This window comes from Oryzias melastigma, linkage group LG18 (assembly GCF_002922805.2).
Source record: "Oryzias melastigma strain HK-1 linkage group LG18, ASM292280v2, whole genome shotgun sequence".
Taxonomy (NCBI): Eukaryota; Metazoa; Chordata; class Actinopteri; order Beloniformes; family Adrianichthyidae; genus Oryzias; species Oryzias melastigma.
The window spans coordinates 6,606,011-6,615,181 of NC_050529.1; positions in this window are offsets into that span (position 1 = coordinate 6,606,011).

The following is a 9,171-nucleotide window of genomic DNA, read 5'->3' on the forward strand; positions in this document are numbered from 1 at the left end:
GAAACGCTTCTGCAAATAAAAAAAATATCTTATAAATACAAAAGAAATTAAGCTGCAAATAAAGGAAAACACTGAAAATGCCAAGAAACACTGCTGCAAATAAAAAGAAAATACAAATTAAAAGAAGTGCTTCTGCAAACAACGAGAAACTGCTGTAAATAATTAAATATCATGTTGCAAATAAAAGAGAGGCTGCTGCAAACAGAAAAAAATGATCTGGCAAATAAAGGAAATGCTGCAGAAAAATCCACTGCAAACAATAAGAAACTCTGCTGCAAATACATAAAACACTGCCCAAAATAAAAATAACTTACGTTGCAAATGAAAAAAAGATTGTTGCAAAAAAAAAGCAACAAATAATAGAAATGGTGCTGCAATTAATAAAAAAAAATGCTGAGAATAAAAAAGCCACAGCAGAACTGAATTATCAGGGATTGTATCTAATCCGGACTACAAGATACCGTTTTTTAACGTCCAAAGAAGAAATCTGGTGACCACAGATAATAGACCTTCAAATTCTGAACACAAATATAAATAACATGGCTTAATAGACCTAAATTACGTAAGTTATGAATTTTTATATATTTTACGTTTGCTTTCGGGTAGAACAATGGGACATATTGGTAATCACAAGTACAAATATACAGGTACAAACACAAGTACAACTGAATTTACCCACATGAGTGAATATAGTTAATGCTAGTCTCGATCATTATTATATTAATTAAAAAATATATATGTTTTTATGTTCCAGATTATTACATAAAGCGTGGTTTTATGTTTACTTTAGCATCAGCTTTAATTTAGTTTATTGCAATTTGACCCTTTAACACCTGAAATTCAGCTCCAGTCTTAACATTACAACTGTTTCAAACTATTTGACAATTATTACATGGATTTAGTTGTGTGATATCGTAGTAGAAATATGTTTATTTATGATTGGGAGCAATTATGATCTCAATCTTTTTTATTTTCTACTCAATTTATAAATTAATATCTTAAATACATTTGATGTGTATTTATGGTCTTTTTTAATGATCTGAAATAAACTAAAATAAATCAGTTATATTATGATTTTTTTTTTAAATCATAGTTATACATATTTATAAATTTTTCTAATGCTCGACACATTTTTCTTTCATTTTTAAGGTCTTTTCTTCTAGTATGAGGTTTCCCAACAACAGTTTGTCCTTCTTTCCATTCTGCAATGGGTGACTTAAATAAAAAAGAGCTGCAGTGTTGTCTATGGCACCTTTAAGTCTCTCTTAATGCAGGTGAAAGCACTAAAAGCTGTTCCTCACCGCGCGGCAGACACTTGTAGCTTAATGTGCGTGGGCGTCCTTGACAACGCTCTGTTATTCATTTTGTGCATGCTAAATTTCACTGGATTGATGGCACCGGGCGCAACCTGTCAGACCTCTATCAGCCATCACACTGACTTTAAGAAGAGCTGACAATATGCAGCCACACAGAGCCTGATTCATCAACCCTCCCTGGGGGATAAGTGGATCATTTATCAAGATAACGCCGCGTGCATACCGCTAAATGAGCGAGTTGAGGGGGCGTCATGAGCCGTCTACCAAATGAGAGTCTAGAAACAACCCCGACCTTCGGCAGATACTTCAAAAATGAATGTACTGTCTCATAAACTGGCTGCTTTCATCCCCGTCCTCTCCGTCGTTTTTTTTTTTTTTTTTTCCCACCGGGAACTGGAGAAACAATTGTAGCTTTCTTCACATATGTCATTGCTGTCGAGATTCGGAGCTAAATCTGAAGTACTTTCCACTTTGCAAGTCAAATCAGGCTGAAATTGCGAGCTTGTGGTGGTTTTGTCTCAGTTGAAAAGATGTATGTTCAGCACTAAACCCAAAGTTTCAGTCTGGCAGCAATCTTCGGCACCATTAGTGAAGGAAAAGTGATTAAGAAGAGTCAAAGCCAGAAGAGGAAAAAAGGAAAGAAGACAGAAAAAAAGAAATAAGTGCCACATAATAGGAAAAAAATCATTAAAGTGTTATTTAATACAAAAAAAAATGGGCAAATCACTCTTCCTGTCAGTTATTAGTAGCACTGTAGATTAAAGTCATACAACTTTTCTCTTTTTTAATGTAAATGGAGTTAAATTATCTCTTTAAAAAATAAGCAATACACACAAAATAAGTACATTTACATGAACAGAAGTATTATAAATATTATTTTTCTAATTAACTGTCAAGTTAATCTGTTTCCGTTGTAAAATGGACCAGTGGAAAAAATGAATAAATAATCATATGAATTAAGTCCACATTGGTTTGACCGCTCAGTGGAAACAAGGCTAATTGGTCACGAGTTTATATTGAAAACACCTGCAAGCAACAGCAATAAAAAGACCAGCGGCTGGAAGACCTCCATTGTCGTTGCTTCTCAAGTCGTCGCAGTACAATGACGCAATGAAACACTAGCGGTCTACACCATGAATGCGCCGTGAAACAAACCGCTCAGTGGAAGCGAGGTTTAACTGAGTGGAAACACCAGAATTAACTGTACCGTACCGTGCCAACGTGGAACACTCAGTAGAAACAAAGCTATAGTCACATATACTTTTATGGAGGTTGACCCAACTACGTGTTGTGGGTTTTTGGTTGTCCAAGCCCGTAGAGGTTGATAAAGAGGCACAGGCATGTTTAAGTGTGACTTGGACTGTCACATCTCCACTACACGTCTTAAAATTTGAACTTTTATTGGAAGGCTAATGGAAACGGCAAGCACTTACGACAAATAGAAGATGTCGTTCAGTACCCTTATGGCACAGTGTGATCGTTAGTACGGTGTACTTACTGGTCCTTTACTAACCATGCGTGATGCTAGTACAGGGCGTCTTAGCTCATGGATGAATCACACTTTCCCACTTGGCAATCTGATGGACGATTCTGGGTTTGGAGGTGTCCAGGAGAACAGTACATCTTGGACTGTATTGTGTGAGTGTGAAATTTGGTGGAGGAGGAATTATGATGTGGGCTTGTTTGTCAGGAGTTGGGCTTGGCCCCTTAGTTCCAGTGAAAGGAACTCTGAATGCTTCAGGAAAACATTTTGGACAATTCCACGCTCCCAACGTCGTGAGAACAGTTTGGAGCGGGCCCCTCTCTCTTCTAACATGGCTGTGCACCACAGCACAAAGCACAGTCCATAAAGACATGGAGGACAGAGTCTTGTGTGGATGAACTGGACTGAGTCTTGAGCTGAACCCTATAGAACGCCTTTGGGATGAATTAGAGCGGAGGCTGAGACCCAGGCAACATCAGTGCAGTTTTGGAAGGATGGTCCAAAACTCCTAGAAACACATTCCTCAACCTTGTGGTTCCCAGAAGAGTTGAAGCTCTAATATCTGCAAAAGGTGGACCAGCATCTTATTGACCTCTATGGGTTTGGAATGGGACAGCACTTCAGTTCATATGTGAGTTAAGGCAGGTGAGCCAATACTTTTGGTATATATTTAAAAAACAACATGCTATATTTCTATTTCTTTTATAGTGAGTAAATGTTCTTGTCTACTGAAACAGGCATATAGTAGCATATAGTTTGTATCCCATGAAACTTTTTAAAATATTGTTCATTTAAATAGGTAACTTGGAGATATGCGACAGATGGCAACACAGCACTCAAAGCAAGTGTCTTAAAAGACGATCCACAGTTCAGTTACTTTGAGTTATATCCATATAAAAAAGTGATAAATTCAGCTGCATTATCCCCTCAGCAATATCATGGCAGCTCCCTCTGATGTGCTGTATTGGGAGCATTAAGGTAATCAAGTTAAGGAGCTTTTTACCGGCCCGTGTTTCCTCCTGTAAACCATGTCGGTAAATACAGTTTATGTGACATCATTTACACAGTATAATCCAAACTGCCGCCTCCATCTATACCGTCTCCCAGAGGGCCGATAACCATCCCCAAACATTGCATTTCTGTGTGAGACGGCGGCTGCTGATAGTCCCGGTGATGATAAGGGAACAATGGCAGCTCCCGCTGGAGTCATCCTCGGCTGCAGAGAAAGGGTCGGGCACGGCGCCGTGAAAAATGTCAGCAGTGACGGGCGCCGGTGTCCTTTGAAGGGATGTAGGAATCTATCTGACGGTGAGATAAAACTGACCGTCGTTTAAGCGGCTGTGAAGAGGTCAGAGGGGGCGCCGGGGAGCGGGAGAACTCGAGATGAGCGTTCCAGTCATTCCGCTTCACCGTTTGAGTCCCAGCTGCCTGATTGATGCCTTTGAGAGAGGATTTGGCTCTGCACCGGTGTGTATTATTGAGCATGCACTTTAATATATTGCCTGTATGTGTCAGTGGGAAGGAGTTTGTGTGTCCCCTGCACCCTGCGAATGAGAGGGAGGAAGTTTTATGGGTAATTGAGTCCGATTTCTCTGCTAAAGAGTTTTATTTAGCTCTTCTGATGGAGGATCTGGAGTGAACACATCCATCCATTCAGTCTATCAGACCTGTAAGCTCACTATTACCTTATTTCTGTACATGTTTGTGTGAGAAAAAAGAAAGACTGAATTTAAAATAAATGGAATTGAAAGTCTTTCACACCCCAGTAGAAATGAAGTTAAAGCCTTAGTCTTAGGCTTTAACTGCACCAGTAAAGGTGCTGTGGGTTTCTGGGTTGGGTCCAGGCCTGTAGAAGGTTGTAGAGAGGGGCGGCCTATGCAGTTGTGTTTTGCAGTTCCCTTGAGGTTGTATGGCCACCTTAAGGGACGTCATGAACATTAAACATGGTTGTGTGTGTGGTCAGTGTATCATGAAGTATTCATAAGGTCAGTTACCTGCACTAATTAAGTATAGTCCACTACTACACTCTAGTCTAGCAATGTACCATACAGTGTCCAGTTCTACTCTCTAGTGTAGTACTGGACCATACTAATGAAGTATAGTCCAATTCTACTCTCTAGTGTAGTACTGGACCATACTAATAAGGTATAGTATAGTTCTACACTCTGCAGTCGAGCTCTATACTTTAGTGTAGTAATGGAGCATACTAATGAAGTATAGTCCAGTTCTACAATCTAGTGTTGTACCATGCTAATGAAGCAAAGTGTAGTTCTAAACTCTTGTGTAGTAATGGACCATACTAATGAAGTAATCATACTAATGAAATATAATCCAGTTCTACACTCTGGTGTAGTTCTGGACCATACTAATGAAGTATAGTCCAATTTTACACTCTAGTGTTGTATTGGACCCTACTAATGAAGTATAGACCAGTTCTACACTCTAGTGTAGTACTGGACCACACTAATGAAGAATAGTCCTATTCTACGCTCTAGTGTAGTAATGGACCCAAGTAATAAAGTATAGACCAGTTCTACACACTAGTGTGGTAATGGACCATACTAATGAAGTAATCACACTAATGAAGTATAGTCCAGTTCTACACTTTAGTGTAGTACTGGATCATACTAGTGAATCATAGTCCAGTTCTACACTCCAGTGTAGTATTGGACCAATCTAATGAATTATAGTCCAGTTTTAGACTCTAGTGTAGTACTGGATCCTTACTGATGCCACAGTGATGTATGCTTGAGGTGTATTTGTGATACATAAAGATGTCCTCACAAACTACACTCTGATTGTCTAATTTCCTCATTCTTAACAGTCAAGCTAGATACAGGGAGGGCACATTTAATACATGAACAGCACTAACGGGCTACTTGCGCAGGATTCGGGAGATTGAAAACACAAAGAATCTGTATGACACACCTTCATCTCCCCTACTTCACCGTTACTTATCTTTGAGTGCTGTTTGCCCATTTTTGGCTCACAGACATCCTGTATCTACCAGTTGCAGTTCCCTCAATGGTCGTTAAAAATGTAACGTCTGATTGGCTTGCATACGATCAGTGTATCAGGAGAATGCGCATGCTCTCATGATGTACACTATGGTGTCATATGGTGCCCTGATGGTGCTCTCTAATTATTGGTAAGGGCCGAGTACTGGCCTTTTACTGATGTCAAGTGAACATAAGAATGCATAGGACGCTTGGAGAAGGTCTTAAAAAACTACACTGTTATTTCCTAATTTGTAGCAGTCCAACTGGATGCAGGGAACTTGGAAGGAGCCACAATTATAAAACTGACTGTGATTAAGCAAATATCCGTATGACACAACTGTGCATCACCTACATCACTCATGTCGCTCGCAGCATGGCCATTGAAAGAAATGTACAAGGAAACTTTGATATCACACGCTCACTGAACAGTCTATGACCTTAATATTTCGTGTGGGCCACCTGCCTACAGGTTTAACCCTTTTATGCCCACCAGTGTATCCACCGATAAGGGCAGTAGTGACTTAAGATTAAGTCATTTTTAAAAATGGGCAATAAGAGGAAATAGGAAATATTTTTGACCAAGCAACATATATATTCCAGCGTGAAGAAACAGCAGGAGAAATGCTTGTGAAGTGCAAAAGAAAGTCCCTGGAGATATAATTAACAATGGATTCTGTTTTTGGTGAAGCTAACAACAGCAGCTTTCACACTGAAACAGATGCGAAACCAGTCTTCAGACCAAAGTGACTTATTTGTGTGCAAAAACAAGCAATTAAAGAATTGTCTGTTTATCACATGAAAGGTTATATATTTTTTACTTAAGATATTTTACACAAGGCACTTGAAACAAACAATAAATGGTATTTTCAATCCTGAACATTTGTAGACAATGAAAGGTAAGATCTGCAGGCTGTGAACACACTACAGTGAATCGAAACAGCATCAGCAAACAGCAAAGACAAGCATTCATTTTGCATAATGGCCTATTGATTCTAAGAGTCCTTGAAGAGAAGCATTAAATGCATAAGACGTATCCCTGTGTGGGAGTGAGTTCATCTAATTAACCATCTACAGGGCAAGCTGTGATGTAAAATGACTGAAACCACAGGGGAGAAGACATATCGTAGGTTGATACAATTCATGGTATTCTTAGAGTTGGAGAGGTTTGTCAGGTTTTGACAGGATCACATGAGTAAAAATGAGTGAGAAATACTACACCAGAAAACTGCATAAACCTCAGGTGAAAATCCCCAAACTGAACCGAACCACAACCGTCACATAGGTACAACAGTTACTTATTTGGGGTTGGTGTCACCCAAATTGGCCAAGGAGACCAACTTTTTGGGTTTCTGCTCATTGAGTTGTTAAATATTCTGCATTCACAATAAAATAAACTACATCAGGGTTTACTTGCAAGTGCACCATGGTTCACTTATTTGGTCCTTACTAGAGTTCAGGCAGCATCAAACAGTCTTTAATGAAAGGCGGACAAATGCAAAGTGGATCAGTGCCCCCCCCCCTACACTCTAGTACTGGACCATAATGAAGTATAGTCCAGTACTATACTTGGGTGTAGTACTGGACCATATTAATTAAGAATAGTCCAGTTTTATACTCTAGTGTAGTACTGAACCATACTAACAAAGTATAGTCCAGAACTACACTAGTGTTGTACTGGACCATATTAAGGAATTATAATCCAATTGTACACTCTAGTGTAGGACTAGACTATACTAATGAAGTATAGTCCAGTTCTACACTGTAGTATAGTACTGGATCAAACTAATGAAGTATAGTCCAGTACTACACTCTAGTGTAGTGGACTATAATTGGACTATAATTCAGTAGTATGGTCCATTACTACACTGGAGTGTAGAACTGGACTATAATTCATTAGTATGGTCCATTACTACACTAGAGTGTAGAACTGGACTATACTTCATTAGTATGGTCCAGTACTACACTAGAGTGTAGAACTGGAGTAGACTTTATTAGTATGATTACTTCATTAGTATGGTCCATTACTACACTAGTGTGTAGAACTGGACGATGACTCACTAGTATGGCCCAGTACCACACTAAAGTGTAGAACTAGACTATACTTCATTAATATGGTCCAGTACTACACTAGAGTGTAGAACTGGACTATATTTTATTAGTTTGATTACTTAATTTGTATGGTCCATTACTACACAAGAGTTTAGAACTACACTTTGCTTCATTAGCATGATCCAGTACAACACTAGATTGTAGAACTGGACTGTACTTTATTAATATGGTCCAGTACTACACTAGAGAGTAGAACTGGACACTGCTTAATTAGTATGGCACATTGCTAGACTAGAGTGTAGTAGTGGACTATACTTAATTAGTGTAGGTATACTAATGCAGTATAGTTGAGTTCTATACTCTAGTGTAGTACTGGATCATATTAAGGAAATATTGTCCAGTTTTACATTCGAGTTTAGTACTGGACCAAACTAATGAAGTATAGTCCAGTTCCACATTCTAGTGTAGTACTAGACCATAACAATGAAGTATAGTCCAGTCCTACACTCTAGTGTACTTGTGTAGTACTGCATTATATTAATAAAGTATAGTCCAGTTCTATTATATGCTGTACTTGATCATATTAATGAAGTATAGACCAGTTCTACATTCTAGTGTAGTACTAGTCCATTGCAATAAAATATTATTTTCTAAATTGGAATCTAATTCATCCCTCCTTTTTACAATATCGCTATATTTTCTACAGGATCAGTGCAGTCTCCCCATTTGGACCCATGCTCTCTACATTACTGGCTGGTCATTGTTAGGTCCCCGGCCCACGTCAGCACCCCGGGCTACTACCGTATGATATCTAACAATAGGAAGTGGAAGTGGGACTGCAGCATGGGGGCTAGGGGTGTGGCAATCTAAAATCTGACAATCATAAGACGATTTGGTTGACTTTTGAGACCTTCCGATCAGTCTATTATTGCGCTGCTGCCTTCCTCTCGCTGGACTCCCACTGAACAACCCCCATATGTGCCTCGGTGGCCACTAACTGATGTAAAAAAAATTGTCTGGTTGCTGGTGTGAAAAATTTGATAACCACCTCCTGGTTACAAATGTCTGTCAATGGATGCCTGCCAATTTTGCTGAAAAACTTGCATTTAGGTCTCTGCACGGCTGCTTTTTGAGACATGTGACCATAGTCTTACCTGATCAAGTTCTACTTGTAAACCCAAATCACATTTGTGGGTTGGAACAAAATCATTTTTAAACTCTAAATCATTTCTCATGTTCTGAAAAATCAAAATTTTCATTTTTTATGCCTAATATTTCCACTGGTGTCAGTTTAAAATCAAGTCATGACTTTTCTAACAATCTG